This window comes from Ammodytes marinus (genome assembly GCF_949987685.1).
Source record: "Ammodytes marinus genome assembly, chromosome: 20".
Classification (NCBI taxonomy): domain Eukaryota; kingdom Metazoa; phylum Chordata; class Actinopteri; order Uranoscopiformes; family Ammodytidae; genus Ammodytes; species Ammodytes marinus.
Genome location: NC_137224.1, coordinates 20,091,025 through 20,116,309, shown reverse-complemented (window position 1 = coordinate 20,116,309; position 25,285 = coordinate 20,091,025). Strand labels below are relative to the sequence as shown.

General features: G+C 41.3%; 1 protein-coding gene across 1 annotated transcript in view; it reads left to right on the top strand.

Moving 5' to 3' along the window:
* The first annotated feature begins 4,494 nt into the window (after positions 1-4,494).
* Positions 4,495-25,285, top strand: part of rhbdf1b (rhomboid 5 homolog 1b) — a 37,524-nt gene continuing 16,733 nt past the window's right edge. The window contains exon 1 of the mRNA XM_080048947.1: positions 4,495-4,853. The gene's annotated coding sequence lies outside the window, so the exon portion shown is untranslated. The remainder of the gene's footprint in view (positions 4,854-25,285) is intronic.

Genomic DNA, 25,285 nt, shown 5'->3' with positions numbered 1-25,285 from the left:
CCCACACATTCCAAATCAATAGTGCATAGTAAGGTGCTAAACCATGATCATGACACTATTCAGTTTGATGATTTCACACAGAAATTGCAACTGTAAACTGTTGATTTCTTTTCAAAGGTATGATGACTTTCACTCACATTGAATTCTTACACGGTACAGCAGGTTTTGGGTATTGAGTGCAAACCTGCCCATAGCACTGAACAAGCCTTAATCAATAACAGTTTCCTTTCATCAGATCCTCAACTGTGTGGCTTTATTGAAGAAGTGAGAATGCTTTATGGAGCTCCAGTGGCGCAATCGGTCAGCGCGCGGTACTTATAAGACAGTAACCTGCAGAGTGATGCCGAGGATGTGAGTTCGAGCCTCACCTGGAGCATTGGAGTTTTAGCTTGATGGTTGAGGTCATGAAGAACGGATCAACCCACACATTCCAAATCAATAGTGGCCAACTGTATACTAAACTGTTAACTCATGATCACAACACTGGTTAGGTTGATGATTTAAAAAAAAAATAAAAATCTGCTAACTGTACTTTCACTCACATTGAAATATCCCACGGTACAATAGGTTTTAGGGACTGTGCCACTGTAGCCTGTTTTTTTCCCACCAAAGATGTTGTTTCACATAACTACTTCTGTAGATTTGACTTTTAATGAGTTTGGGGCTGTTCAAATCTCTGTATTCTGTTACAGTGAGGTTCATATTCGTAATGTGCTTCATGTTAGGGCCGTCTGATACACCAAATGTTTCAAGATTCTCCATTTTCATCAAATGTAAATAAAGGATACATATTTAGGATGCGTTAATTTAGTCTAATTGAAAACATATTAAAGGTTGTTTTTGCTTACAGTAATGGTCAGTGGTCTGCTGAAAAAAAGCTAAATCCTGCAAAAAAAAAAACTTTAGTATTGTTCTTTTTGAATGTAACCAACCAATGAATGAATGGCTGTATACTAAATCCTCTGCACAAAATCGAAACCAATGTTTAAAAATCAAAGAGGCTGAAAACATTTGAATTCAATCCCCCTTACGAATGAACAGGTTTCAATAAAGTCCATAGAAGCACCTCTCCTGTTTCCTTCCCCGGCTGATTATCCTCGTTTCCTGCAGCTCCGCATTGTAATCAGTTATAACAAAAGGGAAGCCGTTTTCTGTATGTCCTGCACGTAAAGTGACTCCCACTCAGCACTATACAAAGAGCAAAGGGTGCCGGAGTAAATAGAAACGAGCCTTAACTTCACCTTTGTAAAGTGACTGAGTGTGTGTGAATTGTATATGAGCTTCACCTGCCAGCTGAAAGCAAAAAACATAATCTAAAAATGGAAACAAAAATGAATTCAAATTGAGAGTAACTGTAAAGAAATGAATCCCAAACCTATAACCCACAGGCTATTTCCACCCATCTTTGCTGGTCATAATAGTCAAGTCCCCCCAACAAACACACACACACACACACACACACACACACACACACACACACACACACACACACACACACACACACACACACACACACACACACACACACACACACACACACACACACACACACACACACAGGCACACACTCACGCACACACACAGGCACACGTACACACACACCGTTAGTCTTAAAGTTTGTCAGTGCTGCTTCCTGTCCTGGCCTCAGCTCACATGTGCTCTGTCCTTAATGTGCAGGAAACACACACATACAACTGCCCACACACACACACACACATATATTACACATACACACACACACGCACACACACACACACACACACACACACACACACACACACACACACACACACACACACACACACACACACACACACACACACAATAAATATATCAACCAGAATTTCAATAGACACGTTCCACACCGCATGATTCATGTCTTTTTTATTTTCATGAAACAAAATTCTTCCTCCCTTTGTCTCATAACAAGACCAGCATTAGATATAAGAGGTCAATGTTGAAGAAGTCGAAAATGGCCTTTCTTCCAGGAATACTTGCCAACTTACTGTAATAATCAGACGCCTACTGAAATGTGCCTCAAGGTGTTCTCTGAAAGATTCAAATGTTGATTTTTATTTGACTTTAACGGATGCAGTTTATTAAAATTACTCAATACAGATGTGACTTATTGCAAATTGAAATGTACCTAAAGGAGTAAGTGGCCAATGGTAATGCCCCATCCAGTTACCCATCTAGTGAACTTAAGTGAGACATTATGGGGCCAAAGCAAAGCTCCTGTGACGCTATAAGTGAAAAGCTCCCAGTTGTCTCAGGCTTGCCCTTACACTAACATACAGTATATGCAAATGTATCAAATTATTTGCTTTACAGTAATAAGACAACTATGAGTCTGCAGCGCTGCGTTGGTGATGCTCCTTGGAGGCTGCAAAGAAGAAACATCAAAGCAAGGCAGTAAAAACACACTGTAGCTCTTTGACATGTGTGCACGCACACACACACACACACACACACACACACACACACACACACACACACACACACACACACACACACACACACACACACACACACACACACACACACTGCATGTGTCTCCCTGCCAGTGATGGGGCTAGTGAACAAAACCAGATGCCTTTTAAGTAAAGCAACTCTCTAAGAAATGTCTTCAACAGACAGTGTCACATGTTGAAACCACAGCGACAGTTTCATTTTTCTTTCTCTCTCACTTGCTTACTTTCACTTTTTTCTTTTAGTGTAGGTCAAATAGGTGTCCACAGGGCGAAGATTCAGATTATAGCTTTTGTGAGATGAAGCAACTGTAAAACCATGCGGGACAAATGTGCGTGGCAAATTTGAGGATAAAAAGAGTTAAATGTGTGCTTGATACGATTTGTAAATCATATCGTAAGATGCGCACAGACACTTTGCATGAAAATATTTGTGAGAGCCATCAGTGTTAGGAAATCATTTGCAGTCGTTTTGGCAGCGTCCTTCCACAGATGCAGAGACAACACGCCACTGCCAAAAATGGGCTGCAGATGTTAGTAATGTTTTACAAAAAGTGGAGTTACTTTCAAAGTAACACATTATGTGAGGGGCCTTTTGTGTGTATTCAAGTTTGCTATTCATGTTACCATATCATCAAGGCTAGAATGTAAACACTAGTGAGTTTCAGGACGTCACAGCCACATACTCTACATGCCTGTGTTTTAGTATGTTTATAGCCATAAGGCAGGAATTAAATCATTTATTTCCCCCCCAGACATTCTCCACCACATGGAGAGCCAGAAGAATTCATCCCTATACCACACCCAGAAAAACACCTGGCCGGGCTTGTATGGAGCACAATCTATAACCACCAAAGTGATCCATTGTGCTGCCTGAGCAGTATCGTTTCACATCTGACGGCCACATTGTTGCAGTGATTGAACCTTGTGGTGAGCGTTGGACGATGACAGATACAGGGTTTAACCCATCAGAGGTTACTGTTTGCTGTGTTAGGACCATTAGAAGATCCCCAGAGGGTTGAGGGAACAGGAAACTGAGACCCTGTGGTGGGGTACTGTGTCTTCAGGGCCAATTTAAAAAAGAACTGTAAAGCAATTACAGTCAATCCATCAATGTGGGCTACTGTAATGCATGTGTGCAGCAGCTCAAGTCCTCAGGCGTCTGACTGGAAAGCACCTATAACTTCCACCTGTGCCTCATACTCATCTGTTCAGCATGACAATCAATGGCACTTAGTCACTGGGAATATTGGAATGAGAGAAAAAGCTGAACCCCAACTGTGATTTTAGACCTTCTGATAGCCTAAGTCTTTTTTTCTTAGCAGTAGATTAAACAACTGAAACTGTTTGTGGGCGCATCTTGAGCTCCTGCACGTAATGGGCGACACAAGTTTGTAAACTCTGCCTGAGAAACTGAGAAATACACAAAGAGTTTTGTGGAGCTGATAGGCTTTAACAACTTTGTGTCGACTCATTTGGCAATGGCTTGAACGTAACCGTCATTCATTTGTATGAAAAAGTTACGCACTATAGCTTTAAGGACAAGGAGCTATAGCTACTAAACATGGCATCAGCCGCCACTGTCAAGTCCTAATATCAAGTGACACACTATTGAGTTATTTTTTCTATGGCATCAGCCGCCACTGTCAAGTCCTAATATCAAGTGACACACTATTGAGTTATTTTTTCTATAGTAGCCTACTTCTTCTTCGTCTATCAACTGGTGCTTTGACGGCGGACACCCACTATGGATAAAAAGGCGTGTTGTCTGTTTTGTGCTACTGTAGAATCATGGCGATATACACGCTCATTCTAAGGTTATAAAAACATATTTTATTATTATTATGCTCCATTTCTTTTTAACCAAGTCTGTTCTGAAAAACGCCAATACACACTGACCGGTGACACTGCACCTTTAATATTCAATTTTCGTTCCTGATACATGCAGTACCTCGGTATCACCTGTAGACGGCGCCTTGAGGTTGGCCGGCGGAGCAGGAGTTGGTCCTTGGTGCTTGGTCGGTCGTTCAGTGTCCTGTCATCCAGCGGTGGTGAAGGCAGCAGCAGCAGCCGCAGCGGCGTGGGCGGACCGGCAGACCCTCCAAAGTCACACCGAAACTCAGAACCTGGGTGTGGGGGTGGACAGCTGCAGAAGAGCCGCCGGTGTGCTGTGTATGGAAGAGAGCGGTTTTGACTTTATACACGGCTGCCCTTCCTTCCTCCCTCCCTCGCTAACACCTGGAGCTCGCGCTTGATAGTGAAACTAGAGGCTACTCTTCCCCCCCGTGACGTGACGGAAAGCAGGGATAACTTATGAAGTGACCGGCGGTAGCATCTCACCGGTGGGAGAGCCAGTAGGAGCCGGTTCCGGGCTCAGTTTCAAAGGTAAGCGGGAAAACACAGTGTGACATACCGAGCCCATTCGCTCCTCATCCCGGTGTGTCAGTCCGCGCACACCTCGCTGTTTGCAGGGCGGGAGCAGCACGGAGCTGTCAGTTTTCTCCGTCAGCACGTTTCGGCTTCTCAAACGTTGCTGCAGGAAAGCTATGTAGTGGACTACACTCAGGGGTCCCTGGGTGGGGTCTCACGGGGGAAGACCAATGGATGAGACTAGTGTGTAATAGAATGCATCATGTGGTGCACTCGCAGAGAGAGTTTTACACATCTTGACATTTGAGCCTTCAAATCAAAGGCAATGTTCTTGTGAAGCCTCTGGGTAGATTGTTACGGCTGGAGTCCAATGCTGTGTGTGTGTGTGTGTGTGTGTGTGTGTGTGTGTGTGTGTGTGTGTGCGTGTGTGTTTGTGCATACTGTTTTTTTTCCTACTAGAGGCTAGCCCTAGATTGAACATCTTACTGTTTAATTGATCTACTATGGAAGGCCAGGGTATAGGGAGCTTCATTAATAGCCTACTAAGTGTGTGCGTGTGCGTGTGTGTGAGAGTTTGAGAGAGAGAGAGATTGTTCATTAATATTTTTTTTTCTCTGTGTATTTGCATTGATACAACTGAATTGCGTATTTTTAAAATGACCAGACATAGAGGTCCCCACTTTGTTAATATAGACTGATAGTCCACTGTTGGCAGATGTAGGTGTGTGTGTGTGTGTGTGTGTGTGTGTGAGAGAGAGAGAGAGAGAGAGAGAGAGAGAGAGAGAGAGAGAGAGAGAGAGAGAGAGAGAGAGAGAGAGAGAGAGAGAGAAAGAAAGAGATAAATAATATTAATAGCTCATCTAAATAAATCAAAATCTCTTAGTGTATTTGCAATACATTGATACAATTCAATTGATAATTCGTAGGCATTACATACCATGTAATACAATACATGTAATTACCACTGGCAAAATTACCTTCATAATGACACTCAAAATAGGGGTAAATCAGGTCAAAGCTATATACTGTATGTATGTGCACATGATGCACACACACACCCAGACATCTTATTTCAAGCGTGATGATAAATCGGCTTGAGAGAGCTTGGTGCTCCGGTGCTGCTGGGGAGAGATTGAATGAAGGGGTGAATCTGTGGTCACTGGCTGGCTGCTCAGAAATCCCACACAGACAATTAAACTACTGACCCCGTGTCACCAAGGATTTGTTTTTTTTTGCCTTCCTGTTTCGGAAAGATACTGGAAGCAGACGTTCGGGCCAGATGGCAGGACTATTCACACACACACACACACACACACACACACACACACACACACACACACACACACACACACACACACACACACCTGGAACAGCCGCTCACAGTTTCTACTGAGGCAGACAAGATCAGCAGCCAGGGTTTGAACCTGCAGCAGAACATGGGGACTCCGTGTTGAGTTAATTACAGTAAAATGAGGATTTAATATGGACTCAGGACTGCATTCTTCAACTGGTTAACTCACTTTTTAGTGACTTTAGTTCATTTTCCAGCAATGTATCTCATCAACCTGATCCTTCAAATGAATTTAAACTGCTTACAGCTTTTAGAGATACCCTTTTACAACATTTAGCTTATAATACTTATACTACTACGTTTACTTTAAGTGGAGTATTTTCACAGTGTGATGTTAGTACTTTTATCAAAGTAAAGGATCTGAATACTTCCTCCATCACTGATGTACTGTCTGTAGCTGGAGAACTTAGGCATTTTATTGAGGGCTTCTTTGGTGCTCAAAATTGCAACTGCATCTGACACACACACACACACACACACACACACACACACACACACACACACACACACACACACACACACACACACACACACACACACACACACAGATGACAGACACTCATAGAGAGCTCTAAACAGGAAGCACAAGTACAAATACATGCAAGTGTAAATATAGTAGGTGTCTGTGTGCACGGTGGCATTTCAGAGGTGTGTTCTTTTGTCTCCTTCCTGTGGCGCACTGAGCGTGCTCGGGGAAAGCGTGTTTGAACAGGTCTGAAAATGAGCTTTATTTGTGGGCCACTCTTTCTCATAAGTGTAATGCACGTTTAGGGTGGAAACCTAGTTTGTTTTTTCTACAGGAGCCCTCCAGCATTTTTATGATGCATCTTTCATGGCAGTTTACCCATGCATGGTTCTTCTCTGGTGCTCACAAGCTGCACTGTTTATCTTTCTTGTGTTTTACGCCACTACTTGTCACTGAAGTAGTCCTGTCATCATGGATAGGCCTGTCGAGACATATGAATATAAATAGAGTATGGACTAAAGTAGCTTCTGTTTGAAGATATACATACAGTATATACTCATATCCAAAGCATTGGTGCTTAACCTTTTTTTCTGTCTTTAGTTGTTTGGTGTTGATCAGTTATATTGATATCAGATGTGGGAAAAAAATGCATATCCAAAGGTCTCCAAACGGCTTATTCGGTCTGAATAATAAAATGATCATGTGGCTTACACTGTAGCCATTCAGCTACAAAGGCACATCATGTTTTAAGCCCAGCTAGTGTTGTGGCTTCAGTGATAGCAATATCGGCCCAAGACTTTGGTCTACTTTACCTACTGGAATGAATCCTAATGACTTTGGTGACTATCTGACTTTTGTGTGGAAATGTGTTGGTTGGTTTCATCTTCCTTTTCCATCCTAGCCATAGAGACAGAATAATGACGGGATGTTTTTGGGATTGTAATGCCCACGAATAAAAAACGTACTGTACATCAGATTACTGTGCAACAGATTAACAAGGGTTGTATTGAGGGATCAGTGACAGTACAGTACAGAACAGTACAGTGCAAGTGAGGTCACTGAGAGGTCATGGGCGGATTATTAAGTGGATGATGGGGGTTGAAAATAATGGAGCAAATGTACTGTCGTGCAGTTACTTTTAAAACATCCGTATTATGGATCAAATGAACAAACTAGGTTTCCATCTGCTGGGTCAAAGCGGCATGGACCACAAGTCTCCTGGCTGAGAAATCTGCATCTGAAGGTGCCACCTTATACCAGAAGTATATTATGAAAACCATTAAATATTCTATTGTAACAATTACTGGCTGAACAGCATTATCAATCCTAATAAATTGCATGCCTAGATGAAGCCTGACTTAAATAAACCACCTTGCTAGCCTGGGCAGATCCGCCAGATCTTTTGAGCTTCACATTCGTTCTCTCTGGCAGATCAGTCAGGCCTTTATCAAATCTCTGTGAGGAGGAGCTTGGTAAAATAAATGGCCGAGCCAGTCAGGGCCAGCGTTCAGGCCTAAAGTTTGTCCCTTAGTGGAAAGCAGCCCCTGAATGGTCCATGTAGTTGTCAATCAAGCCCCCTGAGACCAGCATTATCTCCCAACCTTCACATTCTATGATCCATGTTGAATCCATGTCACTGACTACATGAACCAATCAGAGGCTGCCTTCCATGAACGGACGTAAAGTGGGGGGAGTCCGGACTGACTGGAGGTCAGATTGGCTCCTACATGAACCATTCAGGGGCTGCCTTCCACCAACTGACGGAAAAGCAGTATGCTGATTGGCCCGGTCACTTTTCGAATGGCTCAGCCCCACATATATTGGAGAAAGTCCAGACTGATCTATAGGAGAGAAACAAACGTGACGTTCGCTAGATCACGCTAGTCTCACCGGGCTACCACGTTCTTGTATTATGTGACATTTTACTTCATTTCCATTAAAACAGACACTGCAGTTAACGAAAAATGTCCCCTCTGAGTAACGTTTGCAAAAAGGAAATGCCAGTGACAGGTGGGGAAGTACGAAAGTTGCAACTTAGTATCGTTTTCATGGTCTTTGTTGACAATAATTAAAATTAAAAAACGCCAAGCTTATCCAATGCAGAATCTTTGTCCGTTCCATTCTTCAACAGGAACCCGTCGTCTTTTTCCCAAACTTGAGACAAAAAAAACCCTGAATGAATAGCAATCTGTTTTTAAAAATGGAATTTCAATCCATCCATTATGTGGCACATAGGCACTTCTTCTAAACGTCTATTTGATGACAATGCGGTCCCCCCGGCCAGAGTTGTCCTGAGAGACTCCAGACTTTCTCTTGTGAAGAAGATCCTGAATAACTCCTCTCTGTTTCTTTGAAAACCGCAATTATGACCTCCATTTTTTCGTCTAAATATTCTTTTCAGAGCCAGTTCTCCCCCCCGCCCCCCCGCCACCCTACCCTACCCTAGCCTAATGTGGCATCTGTGGGCAATTACCATTACGTTTTCATACAAGGCCAGCCAACAGAGGAAGCTGTTGTATTGGAGATCTCAGCATGAGTCTTCTTCTGCCTGCCTTGGCTGTATGGCAGGAAGGAGGGATGGATGGCTGCTGAGGAGACCTATTCATCACTCCAGGGCCAGGCCATACTTGAGCAGACACTTATTGTGACGGTGACCTTCCTGTCACCATGCAGCTAACACAAAGCAGCTTCATATAAGGGTCAGCTGTCCTGATCTCTTTGTTCCTCATGCCAGCCTGTCAACTCGTCACTCTGTCACTCTTTCCAAGTCTGTTACTCTTTACTACACCATGTCAATGTGATGATGGAATTATTGTGATCTTTCAGCCAGTTTACTGACTCATATCACAAGGTTGTAATATGAGGTTGCCATCGGTGTATGAGTGTGTGTATGAATGGGTGAATGTGGTAAGAAATGTGAAGTGCTTTGGGGCTGAGAAAATCGGCTAAAAAGCGCCATATAAGTCAAGTAAATTTACCATTTCCATTTACCAAGGTTAAGACAATAACCCATAAAATACATAGTCAGACTCAGTTCTTGATGATGCGATTATAAGACTTATACAGATTAAATTTAGACTCACACTATGTCAGGAGAATTGGCTGCATGATCTTTAACCTTATTCACAATGATTATAATATGTCTGGTTGATCTGGTTATTACACTAAGCTAGTGACTCAGGAAGCTACCTTAGGTGTAAGGTATTTTAAAAAAAAATGTTTATCATTGCTTTATTGCACAACTGTCTCAAACAGTATCTCAAATCCTTAATGTCTCTTATTTGTTTTTCATTTGATATTTTTTCCAGCCTTCTAATATGTAAAATTACAAAATAATGTTTTATTGTTGCAAACATTTTGATATTACTTTATTAACACACGTTCTAGAAAATTGTTTCCCTATGACTCACTGGGATACAATGTTCTTTGGTTCTACATATGTGGTCAACATGTGGACCATCAACTCCACTTCTGTTATCCATTCTGCAGTGTTGTCAAATAATGCAAAATGTCAAATAAATTATTGTTAATATACTGTGCGCTTTTGATCTGATGTCCATGTTAGACTTCAGTTAACACTGGTAGGACTCATAAAGACTTTGAAAAGATTTGACCTTAATTAGATAAAGCTCATAATTCTGAGCTGAGTTTGCCCTGTTCTGGAGTCCGGCTTCCTTTTCAGTGTTCTTCATGGATGTTCTGAAGTAGGCTCATAGATGTTGGCAGAGCAGCCGGTTTAGAAGGTTGAACATGGATTTGCAGCAGCAGCGATGCACTATTCATTGTGGAGCACTGGTGCGTCTCTTGCAGCTTCCTGTTTGAGTATTGAATGAGTGCCAACTCCCAGATGTAGAAGTTTACCTTAAACCTACTCTGTCAGGTCCATTAAACATGCCATATTACACAAAACGGAGCTCTCTAGTGTCGTTATGTTATGTCTAATGTAATCTATAAGGCCTTAGCGTATCTCCTCGGGGCATGGGGAAACTTAGGAGAGCTTTGGCTGCATTGACTTAAAGCACATGGGGAGGCTCTCGAGAGGAAAGAACATTTTGAATCTCTTATATCCCAGTTTCATTCATTCTTATTCAGGGCGACGCCCAGTTGAGGAAACGGAACGGGAGAAAAGAAAGAATTAATTTTCTTGGAAAGCAAAAAATAGCATGCGTGTATGAACCTGCTCCTACTCTTTTGTATCCCTGAGAGCTGTGTCAGCATAGGTGATTATGTCATGCTAGGTGAAGCCTTTCTTTGTTTTGTTAGAGTAGAGACAGCGGATGGGATAAAGGTAAAGAAAATAGGGACAAATCACAGAATAGGAAGCCCATGAAATGACAATATAAAAAGCAAGAATGAACCTCACATTACCCATATATTTCTGTAATTTTAGAACACACATCCAGGAGGCTGTATTGGAGCTGCTCAATGCGTATGTGCCTGTTATAAGTTAATTTCATGAATAATTGGCAGATTTTACCAGATTTATGTCAGATGCTGCATTTCATATCTTCTACACTCTGTTGTTTGATCCCAGTTTGTCTTCTTTCATCTCCCCATCCTCCCTCACATCATCCCCCCAGTCTCTAGCAGCACAAGCTTACGCTTTAGAAGCAACTTGACTGGCAGGCGGGGAACCAGACATTGTCTCTGCTGAGAAAAAAACTAGGCTTGATTTCTCTCAAGCCGTACACCTGGCACAGGAGATGAGGAACCATTATTCTCTATCCAGCGGCATTTTTGGCGGTCGAAAGAGCCATCAGGTGTTGGAATATTTGGAGTGATGAATGGCAATGCTGGCTTTTCTTTTGGGAGTTTTTTTCTTTCTCCATTAAATCGTTCCTGATGTATTGCCTGCAGCAGCTGCTGTTTTCTCTATTTAATCTGACAATGCCTGGAACCATTTATCTTTGATTTTTACAAAAATCATTACTAACACTGTAGAACCTGTATAATGAACCAGGGAATATTTTTTATTGAGGCGGACCAGAAAAAGCTAAAGCTGCTATAGTCAATATTATTAAATTAGCAACTTATAAAATGACTGGGTGTAATGTGAAAGTGGTCCCTCGTAGTACGGCTTTACCGTCTTTCAGCTCATTGTTTGGTTTTGACTTAGCGTAACTTAAAGCTACCGTTTCGATTCAGTCTCACGGCTCTCATCACCAGGCAGCTTTTGACCAAAGACCTTAAACAGCTAGCAGATTCTAGCTGGTGTACACAATGCAGCATTTAGCGGATAGTTATTTTCTTGTGGAGCTGGTGAAGACCAAAACACATGTAGAAGGAGAATGACATTTTGGAGTTGCATTAATCTCCCTCCCTCGTCCATCTCTGCTTCACTGCTCCTTTTATCTTCTCCCAACAATAGTCCTGCCTCTGCTCTTTCATCTCTCCATCTGTTACGTTTTATTTTGTATTCTTTCTTCTTCTCTCTGCCTTGATAGATACCAGGTCATCTTCAGACAAGAGGCCCTAAGCCACATCTTTATTGTTAACACTGGTGGAACATCTCCAGCCATATATACCTATTACTTGTTGACTGTCAACAGCTATTGTGGTTGAATTTGATATCCAACCCTGCAAAGATCACATCACCTTTTTTTCTCGACTTGACACAGCTTCACACCCACACATTTATAAATGTGTTAAGTCAGGTGCAGCAGGGTCTGCCTTTGAATACACTGAGAAAGGAAACAAAATTATTTCTTAAGTATTTAAGTTTCATTTTCAGGTCGCTGTACATTTTTTGGGCTTTTAGGTTGTGTTAAGTCCAATCAACAACTTATGCCTAATTATTATGTAGCACACGGCAAAGCAGCAACATTCACATTTGCAAAGTTGAATTTTTGACATCTTTGCTTGAAAATCGTCAAGTAACAGAGACTCATGGCGGAAGATTTATTTCGATTTTACTTATTTATTGTCAAGGTATGAATGGGAAATCTTTGGTGCGAGTGCTCACCGTGCTTTCCTATAACTAACATGTCACCTGCTGTCTGTTTAAAATACTGTGTTTTGAACCAGACTAATTCACTGAATAATGCATTGACTTTTCTCAGACATCAAATGTTGATTTTACTGTTTGTGCTTATTCACAGAACAATTCATTTAGATTGTATGTGGGATTGGCTGCCAACGGAGTAAATATTTAATCTACACGATTCCATTATTCAATGGCAAGTGTTGCAGAGGGACCCGACCCGTATGTTAGACCAGCGTATGGCTTCATGAGCAAACTCAGCAGCACATTTTTGTCATTGTAACCTGGATAAGTAAAACACAGCCAATATGGCGCTCTTTTAGTGACACATTCCCTATACGTTCTGATACTAGGACCAAGGGCTTCTTGAAATAAAAAAAATAGTGCATGGGCTGGGATGTGAATGACAATACACCATGGTGGTGCCATGATCGCGACTCTCGTGTCTACCAAGCTGCAACAGGCAGAAGTGAGTGTGATGATAGGGGATGCAAGGTACTTGGGCACTGTAAAGAATGTGAGGCCTTTCCTACCAACAGTAGAGCCCCATAGTGAGGCAGGTTGAACACAGGTTGCTGCATTTAAAGCTGTTGTTGGTTATCTTTTATTTTTTTGTTGGTAAAAATGGCATAATACCCATCCCATTCAGCTATCAGTTAGAGAAGTGGTGTGATAGTAAATTACCCCCATGCCTCTGTATGTAGCAGTCTGAAATTTGGATCTCTCCCGTTCCCTTTGAACAATCAGGGCCTGGCTCTGGTGGGCCACGCTGATAGGTCGAGGGGCCGTCCCTACATCCTCAGTTATGCAAGCGTTCTTGAGCAGTTCGAAAATTGTGGCGGACAACAAACTTCATGTGCACGCCTGCATTGACCCCCACACTTTCAATTACTCCTTTGTCAAAGACTGCTTAAGCCACCAAGACAGCCTAGAAAAAAACAATAGTGTGTCTCCAAATCGGACATAGAGTTCTATCGGTCTTCGTATTTACAACTGAAAAAATACAGGCACATGAACGACTATGAGCTACAGGAGCGAGAGTTGTGCTGTTGTTGTTCGCAATCTCTCTTGATATCTCTGTTGCACTTACACCAAACTTACAAACTGCAGCTTTAAACAATCAGCAAATCTTATCTTTGTGCATTTCCTAGCGATACGAAAGCTAGCAACCACAACTTGGGGAATTTCAGATCATTGCATAGTTTTTGAAGAGTTGTTACTTATGATTGCACAAGTGCCCACATGGGTGAGATTTTAAACTCTACCTAAAAGTTATACGCGCACAGAACACATAAGCACCTAATAGCGGGCAGCAGTCATTCTTGTAGGATCACTCACTGTTTTTGCAGACGTAGTAGCATTTAAACATCGATAAACCATAGCATTTATATTTATCGTAGATAAATTATTCGACCAATGAAAAGACCAGATTGTGTTTGAATTTGCTGGACTGCCTCCCTCTACAGAACAGGGCGAAAAAAACTGGTTTCTGACAACTCGAGGCATTCTAAAGTTCTGACAAAATCAAATGTTCATCGCCTTCAGTAACACAAATGAGAATAAAACAATTGTCATCAGGAAGTGGGTATGGGTTAAAGGCTTCAGAAGCCTTGCTGTGGAAGGACGTAAAAGGGTTATGTGGGAACATATGGTCTAGATTGTAAGACAATAAAGAATTGAGAAAGATACCAGCTTTTACGAAGCTATAAATAACTTTGACTAAATTTTGTATCAATTTTACCGGTGTATCATGTGTGACACACCAGGACGTATACAGTAGCGTCAAGTAGCTGCTTCCTGTGTGTGTGGTTTTGTGCTGGAGTTTATACTAAAGTGGCTTGGAGCCAATGGTGCAGCAGCAGCAGCAGCAGCACAGTGGCTGGCACAACATACTCTCTCTCTCTCTCTCTCTCGTGTAATCTGTGGTGACGAGATGAAAGGCAGACATCACGAGACAATCCAAAGCAGTGTTTAGACAGATGGCTTCTTTGACTCATTGAGACCCTCCAGAGTGTGTCAGTGGGTTTTTGGAGAATGCTTAAAACTAGTGTTGTTTTTGGCGGCCTGTTTTAAGTTTAGTTTTAGTCTAGTCTTTGTGTCAAATTGTCATTTTAGTTTTTATTAGTCTTAGTCACGTTTAAACTCTTTTTAGTCTAGTCAAGTTTCAGTTGACTAAAAGTCTTGAGCATTTTAGTCTTCTCTTAGTCAGAATTATCTGGGACTGTTTTTGTCTAGTCTTAGTCAACAAAAGCTGATGACATTTAAGTCTAGTCTTAGTCAATGACATTTGTATTTTAGTCTTTTTAGTAATGCAATTATACCTAGTTAATATAGTACAATTACCTAGTATAGTACAGACAAAATCAAAATGTTCTTCAAGTCCCCCATTTCACAAGTCAAACAAGGTTATCTTAGCTTATTATATTATTTTTACCTTATAGACTCAAGAATACATGCAATTCCAGACACGGAAGACGCTCTGATTTAATTTACATCATATTTATTTGAGCTACCAAACATGTAAGAATGCCGGATTCCTCAACCTGAACAGCAGTCTGGTGGAACTCAGACAGCTTCTCTTTGTGTTTCAAAATCTCCTGTCTAATGACATACGTTTATATAAAATAAATAGGCCTAAATAAAATAGCTTCAAATGACAATGCCAGAAAAAATGTACATTACATTCAAGTTTAATTAAGAGAAACAAGGTTCTTGAATGCTAGAGCTACAATAACATAATTACAAAGTGCAAATAAAATGTTTGTGTATGACTTGTATTGCTTGTAAACTGAAGTCAGATTTTGTATTACAAGATTTAACACAAATGGTTTGAACCATGCGATTGGAAGCACAGACTGCATACAGTGGAATTTGTTGACAGAACTTATTACATGGCACTTTGAAAATCCTATGTAAATCACAGCATTCTACAGGTCTGTTATTTCCAGCAAGACAGACCTCTGTCAAGGGTATAATGACCGTTGCTAAGGACCTACGTCATAGTTTTAATGGATAGACGTCCACACACAGGGCTACTACTCCTTCAGAAAACAATGGAATACTTTTTCAACATGACTTTGCATGACTCAGGAGAGCAGGGAACACAGGAGTCATGGTTAATGTCCGACAGGAATTCAGTCAAGATGACATGAGTACGTTTGGCCGCATATTGACAGTTAGCCTAACTTCAGGCTGCAGCCCGCAATGTAAATGTTCAGCAGTCATTTTCTCCGTGAATTGTGTTATTGATTTTGGGGATAATGCTTTGTTAGCTTCCATATTGCCGCGAGTGGGCATTATAACATTTCGTGTCCTCTCGTTTTTGTCAAGAAACATGAAGAGATATTTTATCAGAGTTTTTGTTTTTGTAAACCACATTTAGTCCCGTTTTTATTAGTCAACAATAAAGCATTATATATTTGATTATAGTCTTCGTCACATGACCACCATTTACGTTGAGTCTCGTCTCGTTTCTGTCACGTGATAAAGGTTCGTTGACGACGATATTTTGTCATACATGTCGTTGACAAAAACAACACTACTTAAAACCCCTTTTAAACCACAACATTTGGTTTTGGCATTTAGGGTTAGTGTGGTATCATGTCATTGATACCACACTAACACACTAACAGTCATTTTTTTGGTAACACTTTATAATAACTATCCGTTGTAACTTGTTAATAGATCATTAGTAAACTCTTAATTAATGATTATTAATGATTTGTTAAGTGTTTGTTAGCAGTTTGTTGTACGCACACACACACACACACACACACACGCACATACACACACGCATACACACACACACACACACACACACACACACACACACACAGACACAGGAGTACACTACAGCAGGAATAACAGAAAGGAAAGGACCTACTGTGTTATGACTTAAACATCTGGCACAGATGAGAGCCCAGCACATACCGGTACATACACACATACATACCGGTATGGTTGGAGGTGGAAGGGTAAAAGCACGCAGCATAACTCACTGTTTATTTTTGGGAACCCACTCATACCGCACGTTACATGTGAACAGGATGAGAGAGAAAAATTGGGAGAGGTGGGATTGTCATGTGTAGGACCGATAGAACAGATGGACGCATCATTTCTCCCCAAATTCAGAAGCAGATAGATTTATTACTCTATGACTAAACTAGTTTCTGATGTAAAGTACGGCCGCTTCAACGGCCGGAAGTAATGAATCCAAATTGAAGGGAAAGAATATAAATTATATCCTGGAAAAGCAGCGAGTGAGCTACAGGCCCATGTCTAGAAGCTTTCCTCAACAACTCTAGATCATTTTTTCTTCTCATGTCCTGTTGTACGAAACATCACAGACAACATGAGCAGGAGATATGTCTGTCTTGAGAGTGCAGTTTTTAGATACATCACGGTGCAGGTTTTCTGCCTTCGGGGAGATGGAACATCTTGAAATTAAAAGATTTTTATGCACGAGTTGAATAGTTTGACATTTGGGAACTCAATAACTTGAAAATGTTCTTAGAGTTAGATAAGAAGATTGATAACACTGTGGCATCTGTACAATACATATTAAGATAAAGCCAACAGCTTATAATATAAGCATTAAGAATGTATGTATGTATGTGGACACGGCCAGCCTGGCTTTGTACAAACGTGATATTTTCCCCAATGATACATTTGATTATAGATTAGTTATCTAAGTAAGCTAAAGATTACTATTGAAAACATAATTTAGAGAGGTAACAAAAACAAATCAAATATGCATGTTTGTATATAGGAATCTCTCTCTATCTCTGCTGTGGACTTTCAAATTTAAATACTTCAGATATCACCTGGAACAGGCAGTTTTTCTACCGTTCAGTCAGTTCTAATGACCACAACTTCCCAAAGCCCTGCCCTGAAAAAACATCATAAACCATAAACCCAAAAGTTAAAATGCACCCAATGGGGCTGTTGGGATGGTTTTTAAAAGCCGTTTAGTGCTGGACAATGCCAGTATAATGAAGTTCAAACCTACCTGGACTGTCTGAGCTTTAATCTGCTGAAGAGTCCCCCACTAATTAACTCTGAAGTGCACTGGTAATTGTCTGTTTTGCAAGGCCTTTCTTCGGAGGAGAGAAAAAGAAAATTGCATTACCCTTCCCCCAAATATCTACCATTTACTTGCTAAAAAGAAGTATCTGTTTGGGAAGGAAATTTAGCAGGGTCAAACAAAGCATGCACAAAAGCAGCTTAAATAAACCAAGGTTAATCAGACTAATTCTGGGGGGCCATCACTATGCTTCTACAGCCCATTTGTCCCACATTTCTAATACTTTTTTCCCCTCAAAATTAGTCCCTATGTTCCCACAGCTTGATGGTCCCACAGCCCAATGTCCCTGAAAATGGCGATTAGGTTCAGGAATCACAGCTGGGTGGTTAGGTTAGGGTCAGGGTGAGGGGACAGGGAGAGATTAGAATAGGATTGATACCAAAACACACAGACTTACTTTTCTCTTTTATATCGATAGATGACTTGAAATGTTGGACCGTCAGGCTGTGGGAAGGTAGACAGACACGCTCCCAATTCTGGGATTAGGTTTTTTGGACTGGTTTACATAGAGATCCATTCATTTATTAAAGCTTGTTGACGTGCAGTCACAGTGAGTTCACATGCCACAGTGACTCCACCACAAACACCAGAATCAGGGAGCAGTGACAGGAGGACCAAGGAGTCTTGCTCTAGTGCCAAAGGGATGCGAATGCTTTATTTTGCCTCAGTGCTTCAGGAAATGTCACCCTATGTAAAAAATATCCAATTATGCCACTGTTCTTGCTGCACACTGGGCTACACATAACCTCCAGACTTCTTGGGATTTTTTCTTTAAGGCGTTACAATTGTCACGTCGGTCATACACCACTGTGAATGAGAGCAGCAGTTATCCTCAAGTGCTCTCTCTTGTCAGCTTGGACTGATCAGAAATCCATTTTATCCTGAATCTTTCACGGATGTATAGCTGCCGGCTGATATAAATCCAAGGATGAATGGGCATGACTTTTTTTTTTAAGAAGATTTTGTTACTCCCACTCTCTCCTTGATTAATACTTTTGGCATCTGGGGACGCCACTTCCTGCTGGTCGCCGATGACGTCGTCCCCTAGTGACATACCGCCGTCCAATCAGAGACGGGTATGATCCTCTGTGGCCTGTGACAGCCGGGCCATGCCTTGTGTTGTGTAGGGCACAGGGATTACAGCCCCCTTAATCTGCCTCTCATGAAAAACCCAACCAGAGGAATCAAAAAAAGAGAGTGAGATCATGATCATGGATTGTCAAATGGGGGATGTTGGAAGCGATGTTGATCTGCACAGCGTCTTTTCTTTAGCCGTATGGAGAATTGCGAAAACCTGGGACTGAAGCAAAGGGCCGTCAAGTGAGTGTGTATGTACAGTATACGTGAGCAGGTTTGCATGTTGTGAATTTATTTATGCATTACTGTAGAATTGCATGTGAGTGTCCCTATGTGCTCCTGTTGTTGGTAGTATGCAAAAAAAACGATTGGGCATCATCACTGCAGAGGCTGTGGTAATGGATTGTTTTGGTGGACGGTTTTCTATTTGCAGGGATTTGTTTATTCTATGTGACCGTAAAAGAATGCACCGGCTCCCACAGAGAGGCCATAACACTGACCAGCAGCTGTGTGGCAATATGAATTAGTTAACCAAAGTAAACTGTATATTTAGGGCAGCAGGTCTAGATATTTAAACATAATATACAATAATGGTATCAAAGTGAACATGTTACCATCAGGTTAGTGTGTTAGCTTCTGTATCTACTTTTGATCATAAGCACTAAACACTTTTAAAAAGTCTTTTTTAGTTTACTTTAGAGATATTAGCCTTTGGTTTGCCAAAGGTAGGACAGCTGAAGATTGTACACATATCTTTAGGTTTAGTATTAAACTAATAATGTACATTTATACCTTACTCTACCTTCTCCCTGTATTGGGGAATTGCACCTGTTATACTGTATATAGAAAATAAAAAAACAACTGATTCAGTGTTAAAATCAAAATCTGAATTCATAACTTGACCTCCCCGACTTTAAAGGTCACATATTATGCTAAATGCACCTTTTAAATGTGTTCTAACATATCCTTGGGTCCACGGTGTGCCTAGAGACTGCCAAAATATTTAAAAAAATAACAATCTCTCCTTTTCTCACTCTCCCCCTTTCTGAAACCCCCACCCCTCCCCCCAATATACTCCAGTCAGAATTCTCCTCGTTTCTGACCTCAAAAACTGGAAAGCCAGAAGCTTCCACTGTGCAGCCCACACCCCTATTTCTTATTGGTCCACGGCCCTGACAGACAGAGGGCGAGGCGTATCTGGCTTCGCTTCCGGACAGGGGGCGGGGGGAGCTCAAAGATTGTATATTTACGAGGGGAGCTGCAGCTCTTTTTAAAAAATAGGCCATTGTGAGATTAGCTGAACATCAGCATAGTACAATACATTATCTGAAAGTTTTTTTCAGGGCCGTGGACCAATAAGAAATAGGGGTGTGGGCTGCACAGTGGAAGCTTCTGGGTTTCCAGTTTTTGAGGTCAGAAAAGGGGAGAATTCTGACTGGAGTATATTGGGGGGGAGGGGTGGGGGTTTCAGAAAGGGGGAGAGTGAGAAAAGGAGAGATTGTTATTTTTTAAAATATTTTGGCAGGCTATAGGCACACCTTGGACCCATAGATATGTTAGAACACATTTAAAAAGTGCATTTAGCATAATATGTGACCTTTAAGGAATCACACAGGGTCAAAAAGTCAAAAGCATTGTAGAAGAGAGCAATGCTAACACACCCCTATAACCTCAGTGGATCAGTATGTATTGAACAAGCCGTGATGTGTTTGACAACTGAAACACGTGCTCAGCTCCTGCTCCTGCTTTGCTACTACTCGTGTCTTCTACTGAGTAATAACACACCCATTCATTTGCCAAAACACACAGATTTTTTTTTCTTCTCTTAGCCACATGTTTCCACCTGTCTTGTATGGCAGCGCTGCACATCCACCTGGGAAATGTAGGAGATGCACGTTCCAAATAGTCAAAACTACAGTTTGCATAAGCGGATCAGTGTTAATTTTGGCAGCAAATTCTGATTTAGTCTTAGTCTTAGTCTGAATATCACACCATTCTATGTGTGATATTCTAGTCATCTAAAATATTTTAGTCTTAGTCTAGTCTACTAAATATAAGCAGATTTTAGTTTGACTAAATCTACAGCAGACTTCGTCGACTAAGTGTTTTTCTTCATTGAATGGTATTAAGGTTTGAATATGCAATACAGACACAGATTTAATGGTTGTAATACAAAACATGTATTCTATTTCATTAGTAATAATCTCACATAAAATCAGTGTACCTGACTGGATAGGGGGGAGGGGGGGCTTTAAGAGCCTGTGCCCGGGGGTCCATTATCTCATGATCTGTCTATGAACCAACTGGATTCCACAATCTTTTTTCTTTTTGCGGGGAGCATGCACAAGCATTATTTATAAAAAAAATAAAAATAAAGAAAATATTTTAAAAAAGTGGGGGGCCACTTACAATTAGAGGTTTTAATTGAACGCTGTCCATGCGTCGGAGTTGATTGTAACTTAAAAACAGAAACTAACGGACGGAGGCGGCAGTTTCACATGGCTCTGTGTATTCAAACTCGAGACAGAGCCTACTACAAACAGATCGCGGAACTTAGCCGTTCCCCTAGACATCGTTAACGGGCAGGATATCCCTGACTATCATTTTTGTCCATCATACCGCAGAGTTTTTCAGCACAGCGGCTCACTCCACCCGCTCACACCTGCGCGGTCTCCCGTCGATTTTCACCGACACAGGGTTGAATTCGCTGCTTTGCACTGATTGGATTTCTTCCCAACTTGTCCCACAAAAAGAGTAGTTCTGATTGGATCTCTTCTCCATTCGTCCCGCCCTAACAGTTTCGTCTAGTTCCTATTCGTAGACTATAGTGTCAGTTAAATTAGTCTCAGTCTTCGTCATCACATCTGCCTTTTTATTTAGTTTTTATTTAGTTTACGTCCGTGAAATAGGTTCGTAGACGAATATTTTTCGTCATAGTTTTAGTCTACGAAATTAACACTGGAGCGGATACGTGATAACATTTAGTGCAAACTAGGCAGCCAAGCTAGTTCTATTTGACAAGTGATAGTATCCAAAAGGGAGATTCTGCCCCTAAGGATAGTTTCGACTGGGTTTTACATTTGTGTGTGCACAGCATTTGGGAGCACCCCCCCCCCCCCATCCAGTTCTTGCATCTACAACATAATTTGCCTGGTTGGACTGGGATTTAGATTGAAGAGGCTCATGTTCTTACTAATGGCTTTATGGCAAGAGAGGGGAGCCTGTAGTTTCAAAGAATCACAGAATGATTAGCAGCTGAGATCCATACCAGATCCTCATTGGTGGTCTGGTCTCATTACATCTCTACAAAAGGCCCATGCAGATGTCCTATTATATACCTAAACTGTCCTGCCGCCGTTCCTCTTCAATGACTTTCCTTTGGCCCGGGCTACAGAGAATTACCATTTTTTTCTCCCCAAGTTGAGTAGCATTTTTTTTCCACATTAAATGTCATTTTAGCAAATTGAATTTTGGAGACAGATAATGGTGAGAGGGAGACGTGTATGAAACAATAAAAACGCCAGTCGAGACTCAAGACCCTTATTCGCCTCAACAAGTGTTCAGTTCTAAATGTGCCTTCAAGACAAAGAAATTATTGAATTGATTATGTTGATTTTTAATTTATTTTTTTACCTGTAGCCTTGATTGACTGAGTGAACAAAGGAAAAATTGGTCTTCAAAATTCCGTATTATTCAGACTAATGTAGTGTTCCAGGCTGCATACTGCATGTTAATATTTGTTATTAGAATATCAGGAATAACAACACCCCTCAATCTAATCTAATCCAGTGAATCTCAAGGAGTACTGAGACTGTACTTGTTGTGTCGTTGTATCGGGGTCGAGTTAGCTTCACAAACAGAGGATGTACTGCAGGGATATCACATTAAATATTCATTGTTTATGTGGAGTAGTATTTTGTCAACCTCTTTGTATGTTAGTCAGTGTCAATTCCCTTCGTAGCCTCCATACTAGTAGTGGCAACTGCGGGCAATAAAATACATGTTCTCCTACTGTGCATTGGAGTCTTATTGAAGCAAATTACCTACTGCCGGCCTGTATGTCTATAGTGGCATCTTCTCATTATAGCCTTTTAACAACTGAAAAAAAAACAAGAGTAAAAGTGTAACTGTTGAACTGTTAATGCATGGTCGGAAGCTGTTAAATACCTACTTCACCGGTGGGAATATGAAGGTGCATTGAACTCTGAGATCCTATGTAATATAAATGTGCAAAAATTGAAATCTTTCTATCCTAGCCTTATAAAAGGCAGAAAGAGTGTTTTATGGTCTCACTGTCTAACCCTACATTTTACTAGTGTGACATCACACTAGTAAAAATGTAACTTACATATACTGTGGTAACTGGGTGCTCCTTTCAAAGCCAAGGAGCCTTCCAGAAGCAGACCTGTCTCACCATAGAAAACTGTGATTTAAACTGTGTGTTGTTGGTCATCCAAGCCTTCATTATTATAATACTTTTTGTCTTGTTTCTGGTAGTAATGGTCAATTCCAATGCTTCTGCACTAGTGGGGAGCTACTCACTTCTGGATAAAGTGCTGTTATTACTGGCACCATTAAACAGCAGAAATGTGCTGAGGTTGGGAGTTTTGTGCTTCACCTGACGATCCCAGCAGCCTTAAAATGTCCAAAGTCAACGGGAAGAGATGGTTTGTTTCTGTTGGTACATTTGATTTAAAGGTGCAACTCCAAAAAATGTCTCACTGGATTTCCCGTTCAACAACTTTCACTGAAACTCTTAAGCAGGAAAACCCCCTCTCCCTCGCCAAATGCCTTTCCTTTACCCGTAAACCCATTAACCAGTGAACAACAGGATGAGTGGAGGCTTTGGCTTACTGTTCTGTGGCTGCTTTTCCCTCTGTTTGTGTAGCTCAATTTAATTAAATCTTTCAGACTCTTTATGTCTGACTGTGTGTTAGTAGGTGGCCCGGCTGCTACACTCACTGACCACTTTAACCTTGTGCAAACCAGGAAGACTCCAGAGAAAATAATATCATCCTCTTCTGCTCTGTCTGTTTCTGTTTGGTTAGTGTGTGTGTGTGTGTGTGTGTGTGTGTGTGCGTGTGTGTGTGCGTGTGTGTGTGCGTGTGTGTGTGTGTGTGCGTGCGTGCGTCCGAATAAGAGAGCTTTACCTGTGTGAAACAGCTAGCACCATCTTGTGGTTGTGAAACATAGCTGCACTATACTCCCTTTTCAAACCACCTCTATTGTTCCAGGGCTCCAGTGGCGCAATCGGTCAGCGCGCGGTACTTATAAGACAGTAACCTGCAGAGTGATGCCGAGGTTGTGAGTTCGAGCCTCACCTGGAGCAGAAGATGTTTTAACCCTGGGCTGTCTCTTCCATACTGCAATAGAAGGAGAAATGGACAATGTGTGAGGTTAATCACAGGGGACACAGAAAGCTCTGCTGCTCATTTTCAACTGGATTTAAAATGCGCTTGGAGAATGGTGCCAATTCTAAATTATTTGGCAATATTTCTTACATTGTGAAATAACAGACTTTTTCCAAATGAAATCATCTTTGTGAAGACACAGCATCTGGGCCGCTATTGAACACATAACAATCCCATTGGCTCATGCTGCCGACCACAAGCCAGCTAGCTATAAGAGCAGCCCATCCTAATGTGTGATCCTGATGCTTCATTCCTGTACTCATGTTAGCTTTTAGTTTTACCAGTCAGATCTGCATTAAGATATATACAGTAATGGGTGGGTGAGGGGGGGGGGGGGGGGGGTGTTAGTGGTGTAGTGGTTAGAGCAGCCGCCCATAGAGGCTCCACAGAAGCAGCAGAACACTGGCTCAAGTCCAGCCCGTGGTTGTTCTATGCATGTCATTCCCTTCTTTGCCCCATTTCACCTCTGTCTCTCCAAACTGTCTCATAAAGCATAACAATGTCCCAAAATATATATACAGTAGATTATTTGATTCTAATGGACAGCTGGGTAGACAGGTACATGACAGAATTAAATAGGATTCCAAAACGGTTGAGTAGAGAGAGATTATTTTTAAGAAGTACGTCCAGTCATGGACATTCACATTCACACAGGAAATATTGCTAAGGTACAACCATTCCTCTCTAAGGCAGACACTGAAAAGCTAGTAAGCAAAATCTTAAAACCTACTTTTTTCAATCTTGCCTTTTTATGTTTCTTATGTGTTGCTCTGTAATGTGTTTTATTGTTTTGTTTTTTTAACGTGACTCACTGTATTGCTCCTCTTGCTGTCTGTTAAGTACATTGTGTTGCATTCCTTGTGAGAAATGCGCTATAGAAATAAAATTAGATTTGATTTGATTTTAACATTTGGATTAGGCAGCTCCATGTATGGTCTTCCAAGCTGTATCTGTCTGAGCCCGCTCCATGGGGGGGAGATATGGATTATAAGTGTATGGGTCTATCACTCACTAGTCACCAAAGCCAGTTATGTATTTGATTTTTTTTGGCTTTTGTCAGTCATGTGTGTCAAAGCCAT